Source organism: Corvus hawaiiensis, chromosome 2 (assembly GCF_020740725.1).
Source record: "Corvus hawaiiensis isolate bCorHaw1 chromosome 2, bCorHaw1.pri.cur, whole genome shotgun sequence".
Classification (NCBI taxonomy): Eukaryota; Metazoa; Chordata; class Aves; order Passeriformes; family Corvidae; genus Corvus; species Corvus hawaiiensis.
In genome coordinates, this window is record NC_063214.1 from 44,081,825 (window position 1) to 44,090,688 (window position 8,864).

Genomic DNA, 8,864 nt, shown 5'->3' on the forward strand with positions numbered 1-8,864 from the left:
AACATTTATCTAAAACATATATCAATAGTGCAGCTGATCTTCTAGATATGAAACCCACACACACTACTGATTATTTTTGTTCTGCATGACAGCCTGTAGCAAAAACAATGAGATGGATAAGTGGTTGCTCTTAACCAGTCACTGACAGGTTTTTTTTCTGTGATTTTTCATTGAAGATCATTTGTGGAGAAAATTGAATATTTTTCTGTGATTTCTTGGTGCAGATGCAAACACAGGGATGGGGTTCTTTGCTTCACATTACTTCTAGCTAAAAAAGGATCAGTAAATCAGATATAATGAAAAATCTGAATTCTGGATAAAATTTATTTTCTTTTTCATTGAAAATTTAAATAATATACACACCTTCTGTTTCAGGTTTACAGGAGATGTTTGATAACTGTGGACAAAAATGGTAGACTGTATGCTTCGTAGAAAAGACAGGATTCAGGCATGGTCTTCTGAAGTCATGGTCTTTCTGAGAATGCCTTCCTTGCTGCATTCCAAAACAGATCTCTGTGCTGTACTGCCTGTTTCCTACCAACCCTAGAACACTGGAGAGGATTTGACTTAAAATATTTTATAGGGAAGTCTGCAATTAAAAACGGAAAGAAAATAGATAGCTCTAATCTTTCCTGGGCTGAGTCAAGGTAAAGGGAAAATTGATTACTTGTATTATTTTGAAATTTGATTATCCTCTATCAATCTATACAAGATTGAAATCTATCTCAAAGACATTTTCATTTCAAAATCCAGTTACTGAGATCCTAAGCCTCTCACCCAAATTTGAATCAGGATTAGAAATTCAAATCAAGGCCTTTTTTTTTACCCTTTTAATTAGTTCAGAGGAATTTAATAACAGATTATCCATACTTTCTACCTGATATGCATCCGGAATTCCTAAATAATGTTACAAAATAACAATATTTTGATGATGATGTTTAAATCTCTTTGTCAGTAATATTCATCTTCCTGAGGCATACTTTGACTAAAAATCCAGATGACTGCCATCACCAGTTTAATCTTAAAATGCTCAGCTGCGATACCAGACAGCCAATTTTTTGTTCACACAATTACTGTAAGTAAATAATCCAATCTGCAGTGGCAGACATAGACCAAAGGGAAGAAAAATATATGTGTGTCTGTCTGTCTGTTCCAATGTAGAACTGTAGCTTCAGAGACCACAAGTTGTTCAGGCCACCAGTCTTACCATTTCTCTCCTTATCTATTTCCCAGGCATTTAATTGTATTCTGGGTTTAGATCACAAGCACAAGTTCCCTTTTCCTCCCATCTCAGGCCCTTACTCATATTTCAGTATTACCAGGGTCATTCCCTCTTAACAAAATTTTCATCCTTAAAGAGATTTAAAGTATTTTCACTTCTGTTTTGCCATGTGCACCAGGTTTGTGAGATGAGCTCATTTTCCCTCACAGTGAAGATGACTGCAAAGAGGTAAACAATTCTGAAGCCTATTTATTTTTTCTTGTCCATCGGAAGACTCTAAGATTCAGTCAGTATGATTGTTCCTGCCAGATGTCTCTAGAAACTTCAGACCTATAGCCTCTCTTTTCTTTGATGGTGTTTTCCAAGTACTGAAAAGGTAAGATTAGGATGATTCATCACAAGTTTAAAAGCATTTTTTAAGGTAATTTCATAGACCTCATCAGTATGTGCTAAAGACTCTACCAGGCAGAGAATAAAGAAAAATTCTTCTTAAAAGAGCTCAGTGTACAAGTCAGAGTGAAAAATCTCAAAAAAGCCTGGGAACCTCCTCATTTTAATTTCATATATTCACTGTCCAACCACAATGCCTTAGAAACCTGAAGTGAGGCTGGAGTTACCCTGCAAGCATATGTAAAGATAGAGCTAACCTGCTCAAATTTGAATTGCAGGCAGTTTTATCTCTTTTTACAAGGAGAGTAATAAGTACTTTTAGGACACAATACTCCTAAGACTCCTAATAATGAGAGGACTTGTCCTAATCTGAAACAGGACAAACAAACCACCCCCCAAGATGCCAAATTCTCTCCTTTGCGTATGGAGGGAGGCCGAGGGGTTGTTGCTCAGGTGTCACCTTTTCCACTGGTGCCATTTGAAGTTAACTGAGATGAATCCCACCCCAAACTAAAACCTGACCCTTTCACACAAAATGTGGGAGGGGACACAAAGGCATGGAACAGTGAGGTGATTTGCCCATGTCAGAGCCAAAGCCTGGTGGAAAATCAAGCTTTGCTGACTTTCTGTTTAAACCTCTGGTAATCAGCCTATCTATTTATTTCTCCTTTCTAGAAAGTGCTTTTTAAGATGTAGTTGGTGATGGATAGTGAATAAAACCATTGAAACAGACCATGATCATGATTCATTTCTTATTCTTCATATTGCAAGGATTTTGACCTACAGATCTGCAGACACTTTCCTCTTGTTATTTTTCATTTTCACCTTTTCGCCTCGGCCTCTAGAAGATATTTGACATGAGTCTGTATAAAGTAGAAACATATATCATCTTAACAGTATTTGCTTATCATTTTCTATACTACTCCACCTGGATTTTTTCCCCTTTGAATAATCTTCTCCTATGTTTGCCTTGGAATAAGCAACTATCCAATATAATCTCAACAATAAAACCCTCCGCTTTATGTCTTGCACTACCTCCCAGTGAAGATGTTGCAAATATTAATAATGCCTTTGAGAAGAACCTTTGCATAATTTGTCTTCAGATAATTTGAGACTTTATTTTAAATTGTTTGCCTTCGGATATAAAATTAAGTTTATACACCTGAAGGTTTGAACTAATGATTGTATCCAAGTGCAATTGGATATATTTAGTGCTTTGTACCTGTAAATTTTATGTAACTGAGTGATCTTGTTAACTTGATTTCCCTTACATGTTTATAACCTCAATATTCTTTTAAAAAAATCCTGATTTAATCTGTAGCCATCTCCTAATTCTACATACTAAATAACACTAAGATATTTGTCTTTAGGTAGAATGTTGAAAATGTATAGTTAGGCAGAAGAACAAACCAGAAAAAGCATACTCTATGATTTATTACTTCATAGTTTAAGTGCCACTGAGATTTGAATCAGGTCAGTAGGACAATTTTTGTTGAAAATTATTATTTTTATTGCCATTTATGTTGTTTTAAGTAAGGAACTGTTTTGGAAAAATGCTCTGTAAGGACATTAAATTACTTGTCCTAAACCAACTTTTTTTTTTTTTTTTCCTTGTACAGTATCAGCAATGGCTTTAACAGTAATTTTTGATTTTCATCCTTACCAGATACTGTTAAAAGCTCCTTGTTCTTCTTTTTTTATTGGTATGTCACTACCCAAAGGTAACAAAACACCTTAAGAGTTCAAACTCAGTTCTTTGAGAGAGGGAGATCATGTGGCACAATTTGGAGGAACAGTACAATGGCAAGGGAAGAAAGGTAGGAATCATAACATCATAATATTATAGAATTACAGAGCAATTTGGCTTGGGAGCAGCCTTTAAAGGGGAGAAGTCCTTGCCTGGTTTTGCAGATCTCAAAGGTACAAGTCACAGTGCACACTTCTCAGCTGGGACAAAGAGAGATGGCCCAGGCATCAGCAAACAGGCAGTGGAAAATGTTTTTCTTTTTCTGCAGCTCTTTCTCTGCTTGCCCCAGTGAGAGGAACACTGAGGATTGCTCAGACACTTGAGCGCATGGTAGGTCAGGAATGGGTTTATGAGAGGTTTTCCCTGTATTCCACTTATTTCTACATGTAGGGGCTGATTGCATGGTGAGATGAGTTTTGTCCTTTACCACTCACCCGAAGAGATGTGACTTCCTCAGGGTGGCAACATGCATTGCCTCTTAGAGATGGAGCTCATAGGAAAGGAAGAAATCTTCTGGGCAGAAGATTCTCGCATTAACTTACTGTCACAGGTGTCACCCATAAAGCACCATAGAGGCTGGGAGGAAGCATAATGATGTTGTGGAGCCTTTCATAGGGGAATGAAACAGCTGGCAATGCCCAGTTCCACTGCTTGCCAGCTGCTTGCTTTTACAGGCAGCCTGAGCTGTAATTACATGCAAATACTCACTCATTTTCCAACCCTCTCACCACTTGCTGAAGGATATTAATATAATCCATTTCACTCTTGTCTATGTTAAGAGCGGTCTGTAAATACAAATGGGAAAATTCAATTTTGAAAGGGCAACAGGTTTTTTCACACAACCCATCTTTATAAGATTATTGTTCGTCTCGAGTGGTCAATTTCACACCGCCGTCAGCTTCAGAGCTCACAAACCCGCCAGAGCTATTGAATAATTATCTAAAAATGCACCATCCAGATTTTCTTCTTGTGATCTGACACCTCCATACAGGCACGATCACTGCAGCTGCCTGATCATCCCCGGCAGCTGGTCCAGGAGGGCTCCTGAGATCGGAGGGGACCCCACTGGCTGTTCTGCTGCCCGGCGACGGTCACACTGACTTCCTCTGGTTGTCATGGTGACACTTGCAATGCAAGTGCCACCTAACAAGGAATCTGAAACCATTTGCTCTTGAGAAACAAAGTTGTAGTAATCTGCCCTCAAGAAATGGGTCATATTACTGCTGTCATCAAGGAACTGTGATTTTTAGAGACAAAGCTGGCTGCTTTTCTTGATTAGAAGTTGCATGTTTTTTTAATAAATTCAAATTCAGGAGTATCTGTGCCCTGCCACAGTCCCTCAGGGATGTCCCTGCCCCAATATGGACAGAAATAGCCACAGTCCCTCAGGAAGGTTCTTGCCTGACATGGATCACCTATGGCCTCTCTCACAGACCCAGCATGGGTCAATACAGCCAGAGCCCCTTGCCTGCTTGGCCTGTTTTGTTCCCAGAAGTGTGTCTGCAGCCCTTTATGGCTGACCATTTCGTTCAAAGTCAGTGTGAGCTGGGGCACTGTATACATTTCTGATTGGCCAAAGTTCAGGATGTGATGGATTTTGTTTCTGTGGGGTGCAGACCTGGCTAAGCAACTCCTGACTGGCAACCTGGTGGACCTTGGCTTCTCAACGCACATCAGAACTGCCGCTCCTGCCTGCATTTTTTCCCCTTTGCACATTACAAGTGCAAAGCTGTGTGTCCCTCCTCCTCCTAACCCTATCACTAGGCCTTTGCCTTGACCTTGGCTGAGCCGTCTCCATGTTCCCAGCCATGACAAGCTTCAAGACATTCTCAGGGAAGATTTCTTCTTGTAGTTCAGCCCTTGGTCATCCCCTTTGCAATCTCACTTCAGCTGGAGCCCTAGGATTTGTCAGTCTCCTCTGACCCTAACACTCTAGCCCTAAGTGCACAAAACTGCACAAGAAGGTGGGCTGTGAAAAGTCTCCTCCCGTGAGAACTAATTAATGAGGGTTGTGGCTGGAGGATTTGTGCTAAGACTCTGCTGTTGTCAAAAATTATGTTTACATACAAGGTTCAGCAGCAGAAGCTTCAAGGGGGCTGAAAAGGAAGGAAGGGTCTACAGCAAGGTCTCAGAAAAGTCTTGCTTGAAACCGCTGTCAAGAGGGCTATGACTAAGGATCAGCAAACTCCAAGACCTAGGGTGATATTTACCATCAGGTTTAGGAGAGAGAACAAGTGTCAGGCTCCAGAGGGAGTGTCAGTGCAAAGGGGATGCTGGGCTGCAAAAGGGGTGGGCAGTGGAAAAAAAAAAGAATTCCTCTTAGAACTTTGTTAAACTAACAAATTCAGGAGGTCTTGCACTAAAGCTCAGCCAATCCCAACTCTGGTTTAGGGTTACATTTAGGGTTGGAGTTAGGAGAAACCCAAAGCCTAGGGCTCACGTGTAGTGGGCTATGGATGGAGTGGGCCCACAAAGGGCTGCCAGAGTCAAAAAGAAGTCATCCTTTGGAAGTTTGACTGAGGGTCAGTCACTGGCGCATCATAGGTTTATGTTTAGGACTTACGGTTTAGGTTAGGCATGGGATTAAGGTTGAGGTTATGTTTAGTACAGAGACAAGAGCCCGTAGCTCCACCTGGTGCAGGGCTGCAGCAGGCTTGCCCGAGAAAGTGGGTGGGCTACAGACAGCCTAAACACCGGTCTCTTGTTCAGCTCTTGAGCACCTTGGGTTAAAGGTACAGCTCTGGTCTCAACTGTGCACTTCTCCATAACCCATTCTATACTGGTCTTGAAGAAGTTCCCATAAATTATTTATTTTTGGACTCCCTCCCCTGCCTTTGGCAGCCTTACCCCCACTGAAGCCTCAGACTCTGTCTCTCACTAACTGTAACTTTAGCCACAGGTCTCATCCTTGGTTGAGCCTAGCCCAAATCTGCTCAGCCATGGCACTGCTTAAGAAAGTTTTGGAGGATGCCTCAATGCTGTGCAGCTGTATTTCCATTTTCTGAAGACTCTATTCAGGGTATTCATGGTATTTTCATGGTGTATATCTCACCATGGCGAGCCCAAATGAAGTGTGTCTGAATATGTCTGTGACCCCTGCATTCCAGTGGTGTTAAGATGCAATTTTTGGTGAATTTTTGTCTAACACGGTAATAAAACATATAACATTTCCATAGCAGCTGGCAGCTTCACAGAGCCCATAAAGGTAAATCAACTGATATCTCTTGTGGTAATTTTCCTTGATGAGATATATTTGAATGTTTACTCTCACCAGCACTTTCACAACCTGCGCGCTTATTTTGAAGAATGTGAGCTTAACTCAGCCATCCCTCTTGTATGCCAATACTCTCTTCAAGGTGCTTCTGCTGCTCTGAGCATTGAATCTTCATGAATCCGTGGTGGCAGACAGAGCAGACGGTGGTTGCATCAGCTGGACCAAGTCTAGGAAGATGAGAAGCAACTGGAAAAGAAGGGAGAAGAATTCTTGGATGAAAGGAACTTGAGAGTTTGCAGGGGAGAGAATCTGTGAGTGTCATGGACTCTGAACTATTTCACTGAGCAGTCACATTATATTCTCATTTCCTCTTACAGAAAGTACCGAGTTCAAATATGATTGTTTTCCATCTAAAATAGGTGTTTCCTGACTAGGAGGTAACATTTTTAATAATTCAGTTACATTTCGTTTTTTCATTTTGATTTGTTCACTTTGAAATTGCTTCAAGTGAGCAGTGAAATATTTCTGTATGTGTGCGTGGTTCAATAATTTGCTTTGCCTTGAAAACAAATGATCACTTATGAGGCAGTGTGCTGCTGTTCACACGTCTGGGGGTAATGCCTTGCTTCTGCCATGTGTTTCAGAAAAAGTGCCGGTGAAATAGCTTGAAGAAGAACAGTCAATGTGTATACAAGTCTGCTGGGCTTAAAAAGATTATAAGCCAAGACAGGAAAAAGATAGAGAAAACAATGGGGAGGGACAAAAGCAAAGTGGTAAATTAACTAAAAGAACTGGGTTCATTCTCTGGAAAAAGATGGAAAAAAAAAGGGAAGATGGGGAAAGAACAATGTGAAAAGACAGAGGTAGAATACAAAGGAAAGGGATTAGATAGTAAAGGAGTGGGTAGCAAAGGCAGTAGACAGGTGACAGAATAATCTAACTACACAGGACCAAGTAATGATTAAGAAATAAAAGAGACAGAGATAGGAATGGTGATGACATTGCCAGGAAGAAATTATTTAAGTGGGAAAAAAGATCAGAGAGAGAAGATGGATTGATTACCATACTACCAAACACAATTTCCCTTGACTTGGATATTTGCATCATCATCTTTGATATATTTGCGTAAGAACTGGTCTTAGTTTAACTTTTATGCATGTCTCAAAACCACAGCTCTTACGTGGAAGTCCTTATGTTAGATTTTTTTTATATTTGTAGCAAAGTTATAAGAGAAATCCATGGCCTCTCAAGAATCAATTCTTACAGCAATCTATTGGTTGTGTAAGGGATTTTAGTGCCCAGGATTACATACAGAATGAAGCTACATTTTATTTCTGGAATGTCATTCATGAAACAAGGATGTTCTTCTCAGCCATTGATTTCATCTTCCATTTATAATGATAGGTAGAATTAAAAAAAAATAACCCTTTCTATTCCAAAGGCCTTTCCTGAGTATTTACTGTAGTTCCTGTTTACATCAAAGGCTGACATTTTTAAGTGCCTGTGCCCAGACTCTGCAGATTTAAGTCACTGAAATCCAAAAGGCATTAATAATTCTGACAATCTCATCATTTATTGAAGCTGCCAAATGTAGTCATTAAGTTTAGAAACATCAGTTTTATTCTTTTTGTGTTTATCACAATAGTGTGTGTAATGCGATACAAAAAAAAAATACTTCCCTGTGTAAAACTAATTTAAATTGAAGTAAATTTTTGTACACCAAGCTGTGTTTTATGAAGATTACTGGATAACAAAATAATTGACAAATACATATACATATGTATGTATTTTATGACAGGCTATTGACACATATTAATACCCATCATGTCTCAAAACAAATAATTTTTAGATTGAACTTATGAATTCCTCCTTTTATAGAATTATTATTTTAATGAAACTAAATTCCTGTAGTTAGAATACTTTGTATTTTGATAATCAATATTCTCTTTTACATATTTCTATTAATCCAAGCTCAAGCAGCAACTAAACCCAATACTCATTTCAAGTCCAACAGAAGATCTTAAGTGTCTGTGTGACTGTAGACATTTTGTCATGAGCTTTACCCATAACTCTATCTCTGCTAGTCAAATTCTGTAAACCAGAGTCTTCAAAGTGTGTGTAATGTTTGTTTCAAGTACTTGTACATGGTTTGACATTTTCAGGAAGCAGTGAAGTGTTTTCTATTAGCTGCTGAGGACTTTCTGTCAGGCTTTTCACTGAAAACTAGAAAGTTAAATCAAACTGTGCACAGCTTATTGCTGCTGTAGTAATGTCCTGGGTTGCAGTGTATT